At 43.3% G+C, this 16,212-nt stretch overlaps 1 protein-coding gene and 1 non-coding gene across 17 annotated transcripts in view; one reads left to right on the forward strand and one right to left on the reverse strand.

The window, feature by feature from the left end:
• Nucleotides 1-5,603: 5,603 nt before the first annotated feature.
• The window catches only part of CLIP1 (CAP-Gly domain containing linker protein 1), a 127,329-nt gene continuing 116,720 nt past the window's right edge, over nt 5,604-16,212 (forward strand). For 12 of the 16 annotated variants that reach the window (XM_045457424.1, XM_045457428.1, XM_045457441.1 and 9 more), the window contains exon 1: nt 5,626-5,795. The gene's annotated coding sequence lies outside the window, so the exon portion shown is untranslated. Of the gene's footprint in view, nt 5,796-6,877; nt 6,946-16,212 lie in introns of all 16 variants that reach the window. The other 4 variants (XM_045457426.1, XM_045457436.1, XM_045457446.1 and 1 more) reach the window with 3 other exon arrangements.
• On the reverse strand, nt 16,089-16,161 carry TRNAK-CUU. Its single transcript has one exon. It is a non-coding gene; the product is annotated as a tRNA-Lys (tRNA).

Raw genomic sequence — 16,212 nt, forward strand, 5'->3', positions numbered from 1 at the left:
CTGCAGCCCACTTTGGATTCTGTGTCTCCCTCTCTCTCTGTCCTTTTCCCATTAACGGTCTGTCTCTCTCTCTCAAAAAAAAAAAAAAAAAAATTAAAAATGGCATATTATACACAGTTATGCATCTTCTTTTTTGTTGTTGAACCTATTTCCTCCAGGAAAACCTGATAACTGTCCCATTGACAACCATTAAGAGTATCCCAAGTGTATCCAACTGACCTGTTCACAAGAAACAAACACACCCAGAAAACACACACACTTATCCTCATGTAGCCCGTGAGGCATGAAGTCAGGGAGGTTAATATAGTACTACAGAGTTAAATAAACTAGTTTTAATCTGGTATTAACATTAACCATTTTGTTTTTATTAAATATTCTTTTAAATGTTTATTCTTGATGGAGAGAGAGACAGAGTGTGAGTGGGGGAGGGGCAGAGAGAGGTAGACACAGAATCCCAAGCAGGCGCCAGGCTCCAAGCTGTCAGCATAGAGCCCGACATGGGGCTCGAACCCATGAGCCATGAGATCAGGACCTGAGCTGAAGTCGGACGCTTAACCAACGATGCTTCTACCGACCATGTGCCCCGTAAAATTAACCATTTTAGAGCATACAACTCAGTAGCATCTAGTACATTCACAATGTCGTGCGACCACCAAAGCTGTCTAGTTTCAAACGTTTATATCACTCCAAAAGGAGATCGGCACCCATTAAGCTGGTGCCTCGGCCTCTGGCCACCACTACCTACTTTCTATTTCTATGTGTTGACCTATTCCCGATATTTCAAATAAACAGAGGCACAATATGTGCCTTTTTGTCTGGCTTCTTTCCCTTAGCATCATGCTTTCAAGGTTCATCCAGATTGTAGCGTAGGTCAGTAGTTTATTATTTTTTCTTTTGGCTGGACAATATTTCATTGTATTTATGTACCATACTTTGTTTACCTATTCATCTGCTGATGGACATTTGGCTTGTTTCTACCTTTTGGCTGCTGTGAATAGTGCTGCTGTGAACATGGGTATTTGTATTTGTTTGAGTGTGCTTGATTTTTGCTGGAGACAGGAGCAGCTTTTCATGCACTCAACAAATATTTATTGAATTAGGTTTGAACGGCTGCATCAACCACCGAGTCCACAAATGTTTTGCTTTACTGGAGAAAAGTCACAGAATCTTAAAAATGTTTGTGGTAGGAACTTTATACGTCATCTTATTCAACCCCCTCATCATGAAACTACAGGCACTCAAAGCACCAGTCTATTTAGAAGGCCTTAAATACAGTTTACATCATGATGTGTGGCGCCCTACTGATATTGTTCTTTGTTAACTCGACGTGTACAGTACAGCTTTTGTTGTCACAAGATGGCTCCCTTTGAGAAGTGATGACAGGAATTTAAATTTAGCTTGTCATTCTTACATTTCGCTTTTCGAAAAATTCCATGGAACCACTATCATCAGCTTTCTTTCTTTCTTTCTTTCTTTCTTTCTTTCTTTCATCAGCTTTCTTCTTCCTTTCTTCCTTTTCTTTCTTTCTTTCGATCTTTTTAAGTAATCTCTACACCCAAAGTGGGGTTTGAACTTACAACCCTGAGATCCAAAAATTGCATGCTCTACCAGCTGAGCCAGCTAGGTGCCCCCTGTCAGTGTTCTTTGTATAAAGTAGATACAGCAGTCTTTTTTTTTTTTTTTTTTTTTTTTTTTTAATTTATCTCCACACCCAATGTGAGGCTAGAAGCTCATGACCCTGAGATCAAGAGTCATATGCTCTATGGACTGAGCCAGCCAGATGCCCCCATACAGTCTTCATTGATTCAGTGATAAAATTACTTTTTGGCCCCAAATAGTGTGTGTCTGCTTTATCATATATCGTGGGATTTATTTTCTGTGTCCTTTCTTTGATGTTGAAGACTGTTTTGCTCCGGATTAGTATCCCCCCCCCCCCCCGGCCTTTGAGCTGTTGTTGACATATAACATTATATTCTTTTCAGGTGCACAGCATAATGATTCAGTATATATATGGGATAGTCACTTTCTCATTAAACAAACCAGCCATAGGTCCTTACCTTTGCAAGGGAATGTAAATATTTCCTTAAACATTAAAGTTAACTTAAATATTTTTCTCGTATCTCATTTTGTAATTTTCTCTCTAAATTTTTGGCAGAGCTGAATGAAACTGACAAAAGGCATGGACTGGTGCATTATACCCACTGTGGGCATAAAGCCAGCGAATTCATGGAACAGCGATTACTACACCTTGCCTTAGCAAACCAGATGGCAGTAAAAGTCAAGGCTGGAGGACAGGACTTCTCTGCTGTCCCTTCCCAAACCTGGAACGGTGCTTGGGACACAGTAGGGGTTCAGTAAATATTTTTTGGATGAATGAAGCTAATTTGACTCTGGTTTCTGAAATAACACTAATAAAACTAGATGTAATTTAAGAAATAACATAGTGAAAATGATTATTTTCATTTAAATAAAGATTATTTAGATCATTAAAATAAAGATTATTTTCATCATGGACTATCTCTTAGGAGTTACATTTTAAATTATTATATAAGTATATAATTTAATTGTTATTATTTAATTATCTATCATGGTTCAGGAACTTAAAGAAAAGAAAAAAGAGAAAGAGAAAGGAAATTTACTTTTAATTTAAGGGATGTTTTTGTTTTGACGGACTTTGTTTCATTTTCTATTTCAGAAGCTCTATAAATCCTCACATCTTCATAGCAATTTACAAAGGACTCTCCAACCACTATTTTATAGTGTGTGTTGTTTTTGAATGGCGGGAAAAACTATTTCTTAAAAAAATTTTTTTTTGAGATTTAAAATATTTCTAAATAGCAATGAATTATTAAATTTCTTTAAATGTTTATTTTTGAGAGAGAGAGCACGAGTCAGGGAGGGGCAGAAAGAGAGGGAGACACAGAATCCGAAGCAGGCTCCAGGCTCTGAGCTGTCAGCACAGAGCCTGATACAGGGCTCAAACCCACGAACCATGAGATCATGACCTGAGCCGAAGTCAGATGCTTAACCGACTGAGCCACTCAGGCTCCCCTTTAAAAAAAAGGAGAAAATACAGCAGAAAATTCCCCAGTTATTTAGAACCTGAAGTCTTAACACTCCATCTTTTTAAATAACCAAGTGTTGTTCTGGGGGTGCAGCTAGAGCAATACATAAGAGTCAACAAATCCTTGCTCTCTTGGAACTTACATTCCAGTAGAGGCTGAGTAAGACAGGTAATAAAATAATAAACCTGCAGTACTGTGGAAAACTAGCACAAAAAGAATTAATGCTAAAGAGCTGTGTAGAAACAAACCACAAACATCTATCACTTTATAGAGAATATTCCTTACTCATTTTAGTTGAGGATCTTAAATTTTTTTTTGTGTGTGGGGGGGAATCAAAGAAATGCATGCACACGGTTTTAAAAAATAAAGCATATGAGAGTTTATAATGAAAAGCAACATTGTTCTGCCCACCTTCCCACCCCCTCTTCCCCAGAAAACATTATTATTATTATTATTTTTTAAGATTTTATTTTTAAGGGGGAGCCTGGGTGGTTCAGTGGGTTAAGCATCCGACTTCCGCTCAGGTCATGATCTCATGGTTCATGAATTCGAGCCCTGCATTGGGCTCTGTGCTGACCACTCATTGCCTGGAGCCTGCTTCAGATTCTGTGTCTCCCTCTTTCTCTGCCCTTCCCCTGCTCTACTCTGTCTCTTTCAAAAATAAATATTACAAAAAAAAAATTTTATTTTTAAGTAATCTTTACACCCAACATGAGGCCTGAACCCATAACCCTGAGATCAAGAGTCACATCCTCCACCAGGTGAGCCTACCAGGTGCCCCAACTTCCCCACTTTGTAAAAGGAAGATCTGGGAGACCCTATCAGGCTGTCTACTTCTGCTACTTCCCTCCATCTTCCAAAGTCTTGTCTATTGAGCTGTTCTAAAACTTTTACAAAAGATATGCATTTAAAAAGGGTCAGTGGCTAAATCTAAAAATGGAATAACATACATGTTTATTTTGAGGTAGGCCTGAGCATGTTCTTTAGTCTTAACACCGTCATTCTGTGGGACAGAGCAGTCAGTGTTCAGGTGGCAGGGCTGGGGGTAGGCCTTGGTCACAAAATTTAAGGGGCACTAAACTCACTAGTTTAGAGAAATAACATTTTAATGCAGTATTAAAAAACAGAGATTAATGCAAAAATATCTATAAGGAACAAAATATCAGTGTTTTAAAATAAAGACAGGCTCAGTAGAATGAGTAAAGAGACAAACAGAAGTAATTATAGTTGCACCTCACCATTAACAATGACCTCATTCTATGGCATCTATGATTTTATAGGTTGCTTACTACAGCTGAAAAGCCTTCAGATGAGGGGGTGAGGTGAGCCTTTCAGATTAGGAATATGGATACTGGATTTCAGGGGTGCCCCCACCACTTTGACCTCGAAGCTTGCAAACGAGGGCAGGGTTGAATTAAGAAATATAAATTTTGTTATTCAAAACGTGAATCGAGGGGAAGGGGCAGCAGGTAAATTCACTTTGTTCAGAACTTCCAGCAATGCCAGTGTGGTTCCCTCCCTTTGCTCTGGGCGAGCCTGTTGGTCCAGCTGAACAGTGCTTTGAATAAAGGTCAGCCAAGAGGTCGCCCTCCTGATTATTCTTTTCTACCGCGGGGAGGAGGGGGCCCTGGGCCCCTTATCCACCCCTGAGTCGCTGCAAAACCCTGGGCTTCCCTGACAGCTGCAAATTCCTCCCAGGAGCCACAAAGCTTCTGGGGTTGCCATGGTCCATGAGAGTGAAATGCTGGCCGCCCTCTGCTGCAGCAGCCCTGAGCAGGCTGTTGCTGCCTCCTCTCCAGTCCCTTTCAAAAGCTTTTAAAGGAGATCCCCGCGGGGAGGAGGGAGGACGGGACAGTAACCAGGGCTTTCGTCCAAGCGGCTGGGGCGAATAAAAGAGGCTTTTCTCAAACGAATGGAGCAAGTGCTGGGCTTGTTTCAAGGGATTTTTAACACTCGGTCTTTCCCTGGAGGAAAGGAGAGTGCAGAGATGGTCCTTCTCAAGCTTCAGTTGTTGTAGGCAGCTCCTTTCAGTTTTTTCCTGGGATTCCGCACCCTGGGGCCTTCCCCGGAGGGAGCGGAGGGCAGAGAAGACACTCCCTAAACTTAACCTGCTGTGGGCAGCTCCTCCTAGCTTATTTCCAAGGATTTCTCACCCTGGGTCTGGTGAGATAGATACAAGAAAAGAAAAAGAGACAGAATCAATCAGCCCCACGCTAGCAGGCTGCGGTCAGCACTGAACAGAGCTCTCGGGTGTGACTTGCCAATTCTGGGCACACTTTTCAGAAAACGCGCAACTAACCGAAATGACCAGAAGCCCCAGGCCTCTGGGTCTTCCTTCACACCTTCCTCCCATTCCGGTCCTCAATAGAGTCTGAGGGCCGGACGGCGGGCGGCTGGAGATCGGCTCCCCGGCAGCGGCGGGTGCAGACAAAGGGGCGGCGGTGCGGGGCTCAGGCCGGGGTCGGGGGCGGGGTGGGGCGCGGGGCTCGCGGCGCGGGGCCGGGCCGGGGGCGGGCGCGGCGGCCGAGCGCGCGGGGAGGAGCCGCGGCCGCGTCTTCTCCTGGCGGCGCGCGCCTGCCCGGCCCCGCGGCGGCGGCGGCGGCGGCGGCGGCGGCGCGTCACGCTCTCCCCCGCCCCGAGCCGAGGAGCCGGGAGGCGGCGGCCGCGCGGCTGCTGCTGCTGCTGCTGCAGTGGGGCAGGTGGCGACGACTGGCGGCGACCGAGACGGCGGTGAGTGGGGCGAGGCGCGGGCCCTCTCCCCTTCCCCGGTGCCCTCCTCCCCTTCCCCTCGCGCCGGGCCGGGCCCGCTCCCGTCCTCCGGGCCGGGCAGTGAGGGGCCGGGCCCGGCGTCCGGGAGGGCCCCGAGTGCCCCTCGTGGGGCCGCTCCCGAGGGGAGATCCGAGGAGTCCCGAGCGGGTGGCCCTGGAGGCCAGCGGGGGGCCCCGGGGTGCCCCCCACCGGAGCCGGAAAAGTGGCCGGCCCTGTCAGCGCCGAGCCCGGCCTTCCCTTCCTCCGTCCGCCTCAAGATGGAGCTTGGAGTCCTTGCCCCTGCGCCGCCCCAGGCTCCGCTCCCTCCCGGGCACCCCGCTCCGCTCCCCTCGGCCCTGGGGGTGGGGGTGGGCGTTGGGGCGGCCCGGACCCCCCGGGAGGCCGAGCCCCGGGGGGACCTGTTGCCCCCGGGCGCTGCCGCCGGTCTCCCGAGCGTTCCTCGGGCCCTGCCACCGGGTGCCCGCGAGCCGGAATGGAGGGCACCCTGGCCGTGGCCTCCGTGCGTGCGCCGGCCCGCGGGCTGGCCCGGCTGGCCTCGGGCCTGGCTGGCTATGGCTTTTGTCCCCCCACCCCGCCTCCCCTAGGTGGGACTGATTGTTGGAGAAGGTGTGTGACAAGAGGTGACCGGGATTTCTGAAATAACACCACTGCCCCGTAACCGGAGCCTTCTCCCTCCGCAGGGGATTCGCTCCGAAGACAGATGACACTTGTTTAGAGGTTATTTTAAAAGCACAGCCTTCTGATGCCTCCTACTTCGGAGGTCCTGTGCTTCAAAAATGTGATTTTGAATTGGGGATAAACCCTGAACTCGGCTGTTTCTCCACTTCGTGTGGCTTTTCCATCTGGCAGGAGCCGAGCACCACCCCCTCCTCCCTTCACAGCCCCACCTCTTTGGTATGAAGAAATTACACGTCAAGTCTGTAATCTTCTACCTGCCTGTTTTTAGCAAAAACTTGGCGGCCAATTACCGTATTTAAAAAGGAGGGTGGAGAAAATTGAATTTTTTTTTTTTTTTAAGCAACCTTGCCTTCTTCCTGTTTTAGGTTAGGACAGTGCCTGGCCAGTAGGAGCTCAGTATTAGTGTTGCTGCTGTTGTGGTTATATGATTCTGGTTATATGATTTCATTATTACTATAACCTGTGGTATGCACAAGTCAGGTGAACAAATGTGTTTGACTTTTGGGTTTAATGATGACCTTTTGCAAGAATCCTCAGTTGTGTTTCTTCTCAGCCTTGGGGCATTTTTTTTTTCCCTCTGGAAATAGTAACAATTAACATTTATTGAGGGCTTCGTTCCTTCGGCTCTGGGCAAGTCTTTTATGTTTTATCTTCTTAATCATCCTAACTCAATGAAGGTGCTATCATTATCCCCATTTTACAGAAGAGGCATGGAAAGGTCAAGTCCCTTGCCCAGGGTCATACAGCTAATCAGTGGTGGTGTCAGGATTTGAGCTCAGGTATTGACTCCAGGTGCTTAGTTATTAGATTCGTATAGTGAATCTCTGGCAAGGAAAAAGGCTGGCTTTTATTAAAGCAAAGGAAGTAGGTGATTGCTAGGACAAGGCTGCTGCTGGGTTTTTGAGGTTCAGAGATTGTGGTAAAGTGTGTCTTAGGCCCCTTTATTCAAAGGAGTGAAAACCGAAACTGGGTGGGACCCTCAAGTAGGTATTGTCTGCAGATAAAGATCATGTGCCCTTCCCTACCTTTCCAAGAATTGCTTAAGCTTCTGCTTGTGCTTAAGCACAACATAAGCCGATCTGGCTTCTGTTCTTTAGGAGTTTAGAATTTGGTGTCCTTCTTATATTTAAAACATTTTTTTTTTTTTACCCAGTGTCTAACATTTACTCTCTTGCATCCCATGTGACCTCTGCATGAATTCACATGAACGTAACTCAGTAATGTTTGACCCCCCCTTTTTTTTTTTAATATGTTTCCCCACTTAGTGCGAGTGAAATAGAGGCAGAGAGAGGGAGGGAGAGAGAGAATCCTAAACAGGCTCCCCGCTGTTAGCTTGGAGCCAACTTGGGGCTCAATCCTATGAATCGTGAGATCATGACCTGAGCCAAAATCAAGAGTTGAATGCTTAACCGACAGAGCCACCCAGGCGCCCCTTGACCCTTGCTTTTTAAGTACTGTCTCTGTTGGGATTCTAAGCCCAATAAATGGTTAATTAGAGATGAACTGTTCCTCTTGTGCTCCATACAGAGGCAGGCATCTTTGAATTTGTCACTTATTGGCTGCCTGGTGTTATTATTTGTAGATTTATTTCTGGCTATATATATATGTATATATATATATATATTTTTTTTCATTCTGGAAATGTATGTGGTTAGGACCTTCCACTTTATTTTTCACTTTATATTTTATTTAAAAAATTTTTTAACATTTATTTTTGAGAGACACACACACACACACACACACACACACACACACACACAAAGAGAGCGAGCAGAGGAGAGGCAGAGAGAGAGGGATACACAGAAACCAAAGCAGGCTCCAGGCTCTGAGCCGTCAGATCATGACCTGAGCCGAAATCAGACGCTTGACTGACTGAGCCATCCAGGGATCCCTATTCTTATTTTTTTTAAGTTTGTTTGTTTTGATAGAGAGTGAATGGGGGAGTGACAGAGAGGGGGGGAGAGAGAATCCAAGCAGGCTCCCCGTTGTCAGTGCAGAGCCCCATGTGGGGCTATTTTATTTTTTAAGATTTTTTTTTTTTTTTTAAGTAATCTATACACTCAGTGTGGGGCTCAAACCCACAACCCAGAGATCGAGGGTTGCATGCTCTACTGGGGCACCTGGGTAGCTCGGTCCAAGTTCATCTGACTTTGGCTCAGGTCATGATCTCACTGTTCTTGGGTTCGGGCCCCACGTCAGGCACTGTGCTAACAGCTCAGAGCCTGGAGCCTGCTTCAGATTCTGTCTCCCTCTCTCTCTCTGCCCACCGCCCCCACCCCCCGCCTGCTTGTACTCTCTCTCTCTCTCTCTCAAAAATAAACAAACATTTAAAAAACTTGCTTAAATTATTAATAAATAAAAGAGTTGCATACTCTACTGACTAAGCCAGTTGGGCCCCCCTTGTATTTCAGTTCATAGGATCCTCTGCAGGATTCTGCAGAATCCTGTGTTCGGTAAATATTACTTAGTTGATAGCAAATATGAGCTTCATAGGTTAAGATTGGTTTTATAGGAGTCAAAGCTCAAGAAAAAAGCAGAGGGTAGTGTGGTAAAGTTACGTGGAGATGGCTTAATATTTCTTAACATTGAAAGGAAATTTTATACTTTAACCATACTACTTTCCATTTTTCTATTTTATCCCAGTTTTCAGTTTCTTACTTTTCTTGTACAAATGAGGTGTGGGGTGGGGTTGAGTGTGTTTTTTAGATAGAAAGAATGGACAGTGGTGTTGATTAGTTGTGACGGGCCTATAGTTCTTTACAGTATTTTTGAAGTGTTGTGATATTCTCCCCAAAGGCAGCAGGTGGGGCTCTGGAGTACCTATCTGTGGGCTGTATTAAGTCTCATTTGGTATTCACTCAACAGATATTTATTGAGCACTGCTGTGTGCCGTCCTGGGTGCTGATGATATAGCAGTGAATAAAACTGAAATCTTTGCTCTCTTGGAATCCCCCCTTCAAGTAAGGGAGGCATACGATAACCATATTAATAAAATGTATGCTGGACAGTGACACATGGTAAGAAAAAAAAAAGTCAGGGAAGGGGAAATATGCAGTTTGGGGGCAAGAGTTAGGGTAATGGAAATTTTAGATAGGATGGCAAGAGGAGACCTGGCTGACTATGTAACTTTAGAGATCTAGAGGAAGTGAGGGAATGTAGATCCTTGAGGGAAGGGCACAGGAGGAAGAGGAGTAGTAAGTGCAAAGGTCCTGAGGTGGGAGTTTGGGAGGGGGCAGGTAATTTAAGACTATATAGGTTATAGTCCTTAAAATATGTGTTTATTAAAATACTTTAAAATAGTGAAAGATACAGAATAATAACATGTTATTGGTTTTGTGGAAGCAAAAGTTAAATATGAGGGAACTGAGGCTCAAAGAATTTTACTAATTTGTCTAAAATGCCACACAGCCAGTGAGTACAGAGCTAGAAATTGAACCCTACTTGATGGTATTTTAAGCAATGTGCAGAGTTTGTTGGCTGTGGCACCTTAAATGGCTGGCAGGCCAGACCAGTACTTGATGTTCAGCCTTGCTAGTGAGTGTGTATACTTTGCTATTTGTATGCAGGATCTTTGCTCAACCCTGGGAGGCCTTGTAACTGGCATTGCATATATAGCTTTTTCCTGGAATTGTGCTCCTGGCAGCAAAGCCTTCCTTTTTAGTCTTAAAAGTTTCATGTTCAAAATCTCTGTTTAATACAAACCTTCACGTAAGTCTCTTCAATCTTTTTTTTTTTTTTTTTCAACGTTTATTTATTTTTGGGACACAGAGAGACAGAGCAAGAATGGGGGAGGGGCAGAGAGAGAGGGAGACACAGAATCGGAAACAGGCTCCAGGCTCTGAGCCATCAGCCCAGAGCCCGATGCGGGGCTCAAACTCACGGACCGCGAGATCGTGACCTGGCTGAAGTCGGACGCTTAACCGACTGCGCCACCCAGGCGCCCCTCTTCAATCTTAATTGGACAGTATTGTCAGTATTTCTCTGGATATGAATTTTTAGATAACTACTTAGGGGGGCTTTAAACTATTACAGTATCTTACATATTTTTAATATACATAGTGTATGTTTCCCATGTAGATGTAACTCAGAGAATCCATATGCTTTAAATCAGCATTTGAGTTACAATGCTCTTTTAAGGGAAAACATATTGACTGATGGTACTACACAAGAATTTCAAGTTAAGAGTGACCTCTTCAGATTTCAATCAGGGGAACAGAGGATTTTTTTTTTTTTTTTTTTTTTAAGTTTGGCAGATAGTAATTAACCAACCTTGAATTTGGCTAGGACATCTGGGTTAATATCCTGGTCCTGGCACCAAGTACCAAGGAATCTTGGCCACAATTAGTAAAGAGCTTTTTTTTTTTTTTTTTTTTTTTTAAATCTCCATCTGGCACTTCCAGAAGGACACATTCCACTAGCACTAACTCAATGGGTGGGTCTGGTTTTTAATTGTCTATCTTAAGTGGTTCAGCAACAAAATCTTAAAAGTATTCTTCGTAAAATCTTTGAAAAGAGGAAGTAGCCCCATTACAGATCCATAGTTGGAACTCTCTTGGGTATCTCTTTCCCTGGGGAAATGTATTCTTTACTTCTTCACCAGAATCATAATGAAAGTATAGATATTTTGCTGCCCTAATGTTTTATGTAAGCCTAAGGTCTAATATACTTGTGATTTGAATTAAGTGGTTTGATACTTGTATTCTCTTTTGCTTACTTATATCTGAGTATAGCTTGGATAAGAGCCCAGTTTTAACTGCCCATTTTTTACAATTAAAATTGCCGAGTCCTTGATTTAGTCTCTGAAGTTAAAGACCTGAAGATCCAGATGTTCGGTGTGCAAATCATTTAAAGTTTGGGTTCGATACGTAAAGGGATGGCAACTTTAATGAGTTTTTTTTCCCCCGGATTCTACAAATCCCTTGTCATGTAGTATGCTGAAATATTTGGCATATTTTTCCCCCTCTCCTCTCAGGAAAGGTAAGAGATATTGGAATATTTCCCTAAAAATCTTTTAACCAAGTCTTTTGACCTCCCGCCTTTTCTGCCTTAACTGATTTACTCCTCTAAGAATGATTTCTTATTGGAGACGTTATGTTCTAATACCTTAAGGCAGGAAGGATCCTATTGAGACTTTTCCAGACTGTAGAATAAATAAACTTTATAGGCTTGGTAATTTTTTTATGGCCTGAGTGAAAGAAAACTATTATCACTAAGTATCTTTCACACATGGGTGACTAGAAAAAACGTGTGTGTATCATGAAACCATATTGCTGATTTCTGTTGTAGGGCATATATGGCTTACCTAGGCTGTTAAATTGAGAAGCTATTATCAGAGTCAACTTTAGATTTTAGAAAAAAGTTTTCTAAACATTTATAATTAAGTTGAAGTGATTATTTTTCGGATATTCTCAGGTGTTATTTTCCGTATATACGGGTTTTAAAATGGTCCTTAACATTTTAATAATACATATTAGTTGTCTTCTAATATGTGGATTCAATGCATAACGCATAAAACAAACACATAATACAAAAACACAGAAAAAAGCAAATTACCTATAATCCTACTGACCAGAGAAAATCATTTCAGTATTTTAGAGTCTGTCCTTCCATCTTTTATCTTAAAATTTTTTTTATTTAAAGATTTTATTTTTGAGTAATCGCTGCACTCAAAATGGAGCTCAAACTCAAAACCCTGAGATCAAGAGCCGCATACACACCCTCCCCCTGCTTTTTTTTAATACTTAAAAAAGTATGTCTGGATTTACATTACTATTTTTAAGTAATTAGAAGTGTAATATTTTCACTGGAAGCACTCTCAACAAACCAGCATGGGGAATCAGAACTACAGTGAAAAAGTTTGAGGTCCTGGATTTGCTCTAGCCCCAGCTTGGGCAAGTTGCTTAGCCTTTCTCTATATGCTTGTTGCTCTGTAAAATGGGGGTGACACTTGTCCTGGCCACCCTAGGGGTTTGCTGTATTGATGCAAGGGATTTGGCTTTGTTGAACTGGAGAGCTCTAGATAACCTTGTCAGGGGGTAACAGTAGTGCAGAGGGAGTTCGTGCTTTCAAATACCAAACTGGCCAGGGAACATCAAAAAGGCCAGTCCTGTATTGCTGCTTGTCTGTTTTGTTTTGTTTTGTGCATGGTTAGGTTTATAAAAAAGCTTTTCAGGTAGATGGGACTAATAGAAAGTGTCCTGTGGTGTGGCAGAGAGCCCCAGAAATGCCCGTTCATCAAACATGTGTTGAGTGCTCTGAAGGCCCTGCTGGGTACAAGCAGCTCTGTGTCTTGCAAGGTGAGACCGCTACTATGGGTGAGGTGGGACGGGACCCTGGAAGATGATCAGTTCATTTGGCTTGAGGGTGTGTGTATGGGAGGGAATCCAGGAAGGCTTCCCAAGTAGGAATTAGCGCTTGTGTTTGGCATTGATGGAAATCTGGGGTTTCGAGGCAGAGGTAGTTTAGGTAAGATATTCTAGGCCAGATTGGCATAAAGGTAGCATGTTGAGATAGGAACAGATAGCCTCTTGCTCTCTATTTTGAGGGCAAGTAACAGAAAATAAAACTAAGGAGTTTGAGTTTATATCAAGGAAAGGCCTCCCTGCCCTGATGAGGAGTTCATCCTGTTGGTCTTTAGCATTTTCTAATCACTGAGTTGTCTGTGAGTCTTGTTTTCTGTTGTTTGGTCAAAAATACCTGGTTGTAGGGGCGCCTGGGTGGCGCAGTCGGTTAAGCGTCCGACTTCAGCCAGGTCACGATCTCGCGGTCCGTGAGTTCGAGCCCCGCGTCGGGCTCTGGGCTGATGGCTCGGAGCCTGGAGCCTGTTTCCGATTCTGTGTCTCCCTCTCTCTCTGCCCCTCCCCCGTTCACGCTCTGTCTCTCTCTGTCCCAAAAATAAATAAAAACGTTGAAAAAAAAAATTGTTAAAAAAAAATACCTGGTTGTAGATGATAAACAGGCAAATCTGCTGGGTAAACGATCTTCTTCGTGCAGATCGTGCAACCATCATCACGATCAATTTTAGTATATTTTCTTTCTACCAAGAAGGAACTCTGTACCACCAGCCCTACTCTCTTTCTATAGACTTGCCTATTCTGGACGTTTCACGTAAATGGAATCCTACAATGTGACTGACTCATTCCACTTAGCAGAATGTTTTCAGAGTTCATCTGTGTTGTACCTGTATCAATACTTTACCCTTTTTCGGGTTAAATTATATTCCATTGCATGGATATACCACATTTTGTTGTTCGTCAGCTCATGAACATGTCGGTTTCCACTTTTTGCCTATTACGAATAATGCTGTTCTGGACATCAGTGTATAAGTTTGTGAGTGGACATATGTTTTCATTTATCTTGGGTATATACCTAGGAGTGGAATTGCTGGTTCATATGGGAGCTCTACCTTTTGAGGAACCACGAACTGTTCTCTAAAGTAGCATCATCAGTGAATGAGGTTCCATTTTTTCCACATCCTTGCCAACTCATGGTTTTTTGTTTTGTTTTGTTTTGATTACAGTCCTTCTCGTGAGGGTGAAATGTGGTATCTCATTGTTATTTTGATTTGCATTTGCCTCATGGCTAGTGATGTTGAACACCTTTGCATGTGCTTATTGGGCATTTGGGCAATTGTTTGGAGAATATACCAATTATCTTTTATTTTGGCTTTCAGAATTAAAGTGTAAAAGTAAAGTGCAGAACAATAGTATGTTACTGTTTAGCATAAAAGTATACAGAAGAATGCCAAGTATCTTTTTCCCCCAATTGTTTTTATTGTGGTAAAATACCTGTGATGTAAACTTTACCATCTTAGCCATTTTTAAGTTTACAGTTTGTGTACATGAAGTACATTAGTGTTGTTGTGCAGCCATTAGCCACCATCCTTTTCCAGAACTCTGTTCATCTTGCAAAAGTGAAACTCCATTAAACACTAAATCTCCATTCCCCTTCTCCCTGGCAACCGTCATTCTACCTTCTGTCTATATGACTTTTTTTTTAATAAAAAAATTTTTTAAAGTTTATTGTGTGTGTGTGTGTGTGAGAGAGAGAGAGAGTCCAAAGTAGGCTCCACGCGCTGTCAGTGCAGAGCCTGACGTGGGGCTGGAACTCACGAACTGTGAGATCATAACCTGAGCTGATGTCAAGAGTTGGACACTTAACTGATTGAGCCACCCAGTCACCCCTCTATGACTTTAAGTACCTTATATAAGTGGAATCACAAAGTATTTGTCTTTTTGTGAGTGACTTGTTTCACGTAGCCTAATGTCCTCAAGGTTCATCCATGTTATAGCAGAATCTCTTTCCTTTTTAAGGCTGAATGATATCCGTTATATGTATAGACCATATTTTGCTAATCCATTCATGTGTCAATAGGTGCTTGGATTGCTTCTGTGTTTCAGCTGTTATGCTTATTGCCACGAATGGGGCTGTTCAAACACTGCTTTGAGGACTTGCTTTCAGTTCTTTTGGATAAATACCCAGAAGTAGAATTGCTGGATTGGGTGGTAATTGTTTTCAATTTTTTGAGGAACCACCGTACTGTTTTCCACACAGGCTGCACAATTTTGTATTCCCACCAGCAGTGCGCAGGGTTCCAATTTTTCCACATCATTACCAACACTTGTTATTTTCTAATTTTTTGGTGGTAGTCATCGTAATGGATATGAGGTGGGTCTCCCTGTAATTCTGATTGGCATTTCCCTAAAGATTCGTGATGTTGAGCATCTCTTCATATGCCTATAGGCCATCTGTGTGTCTTTGAGGAAATGTGTATTCAAGTCCTTTGCCCGGTTTGGAATTGGGTTTTTATTGTTGTGGAGTTTGCCAATTATCTTTAAATTTACGTACCCGTCAGTCACTTACTGAGTACCTGCTGTGGTGAGGCACTACCCAGATGTTGGAGATACAAAGTTGAGTGAAACAGGCACACCGTCTGCTCTGGGGGAACCCAGAAGTGGTAATGGAAGTCGGGTCACGAACAAGAATTCAGTCCTTTTGCCTGACAAGAGATCCTGGCTCTGTTACTTTATGGAAGACCTTCTACAAAGTGCTTAACCTTCTGGAGCTCCGTGTCCTCATCTGTAAATGGGGGATAATAGCCCCTTCGTGTAGTAGTTGCCGTGCAGATTCAATGAATTAATGTGTGTAAAACTCACTGAATGTTAGAAGTCTTCTTCCCCTTCCCTTCGGTCCGTTGTGTCTTCCTGGCTGCTCATTGTACAGAAGGGGGGAAAGACCCACACCTACCAGTATGGAAAATTAAAACCTTTGTTCCTGGCCGTGTTTTCAGAAGTTAATTTGAGTAGGAGTGTGTTGCCATTATTAAAGGGCACATTTTTAACGAACAGTTGTCACTGAAGAACTTGTAATTTATGAGGAGTTAAATATTCAGCATGGAAAAGTATCTCTTCCTCATGTCAGAACTTGTGCCTTTTGCCAAGTTTCAGGCAAATTTGTATATTTGTGATGTTTGTCAGTTTTATATTTGTATATTTGTATATTTGTCAGTTTTATTTCCCAGAGTTTAATTAAAGGTGTGTGTGTTTTTTTTAAGATTTTATTTTTCAGTTATCTCTGTACCCAACATGGGGCTCGAACCCACAACCCTGAGATCAAGAGTCTCATGCTCTGCTGACTGAGCCAGCCAGGCACCCCAAAGGTGGGATTTTTCCTTCTCAGGTCTGATAGAACCTGCTCTGTG

The sequence above is a fragment of the Leopardus geoffroyi genome, chromosome D3 (assembly GCF_018350155.1).
Source record: "Leopardus geoffroyi isolate Oge1 chromosome D3, O.geoffroyi_Oge1_pat1.0, whole genome shotgun sequence".
NCBI lineage: Eukaryota > Metazoa > Chordata > Mammalia > Carnivora > Felidae > Leopardus > Leopardus geoffroyi.